General features: G+C 45.1%; 1 non-coding gene across 1 annotated transcript; it reads left to right on the top strand.

Moving 5' to 3' along the window:
- Positions 1–2,776: 2,776 nt before the first annotated feature.
- On the top strand, positions 2,777–2,880 carry LOC139267654 (U6 spliceosomal RNA). Its single transcript, XR_011593935.1, has one exon. It is a non-coding gene; the product is annotated as a U6 spliceosomal RNA (small nuclear RNA).
- The last annotated feature ends 208 nt before the right edge of the window (positions 2,881–3,088 follow it).

Below are 3,088 nucleotides of genomic sequence, written 5' to 3'. Positions count from 1 at the left end.
CCTGGAGTCTCGGTTGCGGCCGCAGAAACGCCTATCTATTCCCCTTACAATTGAATCCCCTATCACTATAGCTCTCTCACTCTTTTTCCTGCCCTCCTGTGCAGCAGAGCCACCCACAGTGCCATGAACTTGGCTGCTGCTGCTCCCCACTGATGAGTCACCCCCCTCAACAGTACCCAAAGCGGTGTATCTGTTTTGCAGGGGGATGACCACAGGCGACCCCTGCACTACCTACCTTGCACTGTTCTTCCTGTTGGTCACCCATTTGCTATCTGGCTGTGTACGCTTTTCCTGCGGTAAGACCAACTCGCTAAACGTGCTAGTCACGTCATTCTCAACATCGTGCATGCTCCAGAGTGAATCTACCCGCAGCTCCAGTGCCGCAATGCGGTCCGTCAGGAGTTGGAGGCAGATATACTTCCCGCACATGTAATCGTCAGGGACACCGGAAGCGTCCCTGACTTCCTACATAGTGCAGGAGGAGCATAACACGTGTCCGAGCTGTCCTGCCATGACTTAACCCTTAGATTAACCTAATTTGGCAACAACAATGCTAAATGTTACTTACTGGTAAAGAAAAGAAAAAAGAAAAGCTACTTACCAATCACCAGCCAATCACTTACCCCCTTGGCTGTGACATCACCTTTCAATTTCTTTATACTTCTTTTTTGCTACTTCTCTCCCCGCTGCAGCTGCACCGGCTGGGCCTCTCCACTGCCGCCGCCTGTCCAACCACCCGCTGGGCCTTTTGTAGGCCTCTGCCTCCACGAACTCCCGCCTCTCGACTAACATTTCGCCATAACTGGGGCCCGGCGATCATTTGGAGTGACGTGTTTCCATCTGTACATAGGATCAAATCCGTCTGATTCATTACTTGTGTCTAATTCATTACTTATGCGTAACCTGATTTAAATAACTGAAAATGACTTTTTAAAAAAACCTCTACAGATCAATTATTAGTTTCATTGGTGTACATTCGTCAGTTTCTTAGTAAATTAAATTTTGTTAAATATTTTAAAACATTGAAAAGGTGCCTATTAGTGCCCTTGCATGTAAAAAAAAAGCTTATTTTGAAAAGCATCCTCAAAGGCAGCAAACACGCAATTGGTGGAAACTCGCCATGCTCTTTATTTCGATCTGGGGGCATGACCAGTTTTGTGGGAGGAACCGGCTACATGTACAATATTTTTTAAACTGCCATAAAAGATCGCGGAAACTCGGTTTGCGTTGAACATAACTTTCACTTGAAATTTCTCGATCTTTTTGGTTGGTTTGGCCGATTTGGGGTGAATTTCACTGGCAAAACCAGTACAACGTAGTCCCTGTACTCCATTAGTCTAACTGCGACTTCTCAAATTATTTATATAAATTTGGGTGTTACTACTTTGCTTTTATACTCTATATATGGTGCCGATTTTCATCCAGGCCTCCGCCCACCCAAGTGCCACCCAAAGTGCCGCCGATGGCCGCTGAGGTACCGGACGGTACTTTGGACGGGATATTCATTGCCGAGGTCCCTCAAAGGTCAGTGGGTGGCAAATGGATGACGTACACCACCAATCTGGGCAGCAACAGGCAGGGGCTCTCATTCTCAGCGGCAGAGGCGCTTGCCGCCCAAGTATCATTGAGGATGGAGTCGGGCCCACGGAGGGTCGAAGACCTGAAAAAAAAATTAGCAGTAAAAAAAATGTTTTAATTACCCAAAGACCTTCAGGGACCCCATCCAGAGAAGGGGTTAAAAAAATGTTTTTAAATGTTCACTTACCTTTTTTTCAGGCTCTTCCTACTTACCATCGAGGACAGACCAGCCTCCTCGTAGCGGACCACCCCCATTCTGGCGCCGACTCCCACACGCAGGAATCTGGGAGCTCGGTGGGCGGGAGGTCAGTTGCACCACTCGGCCGTCTGCTGACGTAAGCGGGCAGTTCCCAGCGGCTCGCTCCTCCCGGCCACTCCAGCCCACTCCAGGCCACCTCCAGTGGCACTGGAGAGATCTTCATGAGGAATGACGGCAGCAGTGGACAGCAGTCGGCAGTAGTGGATGGCAGCCGGCGGCAGCAGGCGGTGAGTTGATGAATTTCAGCCCCTATACCTGTGCTGAAAAACCTAGGATATGATATGCATTTTTATAGTTTTATCAACTTGTCCTCCCACTTTAAAGATCTATGGATCTGAACTCCTAACGCCATCTGCAGTTCCGCTTTTAAAGTTTTACCATTTAGTTCAATTTCATCCCTTTATTCTTTGTCCCCAAATGTATCAAAAATATGAGACAGAAGAGCAATGGGCCCAAAATTGGTCCTTCTTGACTGCTCTCTCGCCTGGAAAAACATCCATTAGCCACAACCCTCCGTCTTCTTTCTTTTAACCAACTATTAGCAAACCTCCTACATGGCACCTTGTCAAATACCTTTTCAAAATCCAGTTACATAACATTCACTACTTTTCCTTTATCAATAAACTCTTATTTCCACAATAAATTATATTATATTGTCATGCATGACTTGTCTTTTACAAATCTGTGCTGGCTGTCTTGAAGTAAGAGTGGTCTTAAACGGAATGCTCCTAAACAGAGTGTTAAATTTGGATATTTGGAGAGAGTGGAAGACTTTGGTAAGTACCGGGTGAGTACCAGCTGTAAAAACTGAAATTTAGTTCAACATTTTGAATTTAACTTAGAACTTTAAAAACTGTAGTTAACAGAAATTGCCTGTCAGTGACAGTTAACTGTCAGTCAGCTGCAAGTATTTGTCTTGAATATTGTTCCTGTGAGCAGGTAGCTGAGTCAGCACGTATACTAAAATTGGAACGTTACAGAGAAGATTAGTATGGCACCTGCGCAAGAATGACATGCAAATTCATGAAGCGTTCCATATTTTTTAAGATATTGGTTTGATTTCTTAAGATTCATTTGAAATTTTTGTTAATTTACAGCTTTTATTGGTTGTGCCGCTTTAACAAGGGGGCACATGGTTGACTTTTAATGATTGTTTGAAAGAGTCAGCACTTGTAATTTGGGTGTGGCTCCAAGAGTATAAAAGTTAACACTATCTGCCAATGCACGAAGTGCTAAGCTTGGGAGAGTGGA

This window comes from Pristiophorus japonicus, chromosome 7, assembly GCF_044704955.1.
Source record: "Pristiophorus japonicus isolate sPriJap1 chromosome 7, sPriJap1.hap1, whole genome shotgun sequence".
NCBI classification, from domain to species: Eukaryota; Metazoa; Chordata; class Chondrichthyes; family Pristiophoridae; genus Pristiophorus; species Pristiophorus japonicus.
Note: the sequence above shows the minus strand (reverse complement) of the source record. Positions and strands in the feature narration are given on the sequence as shown.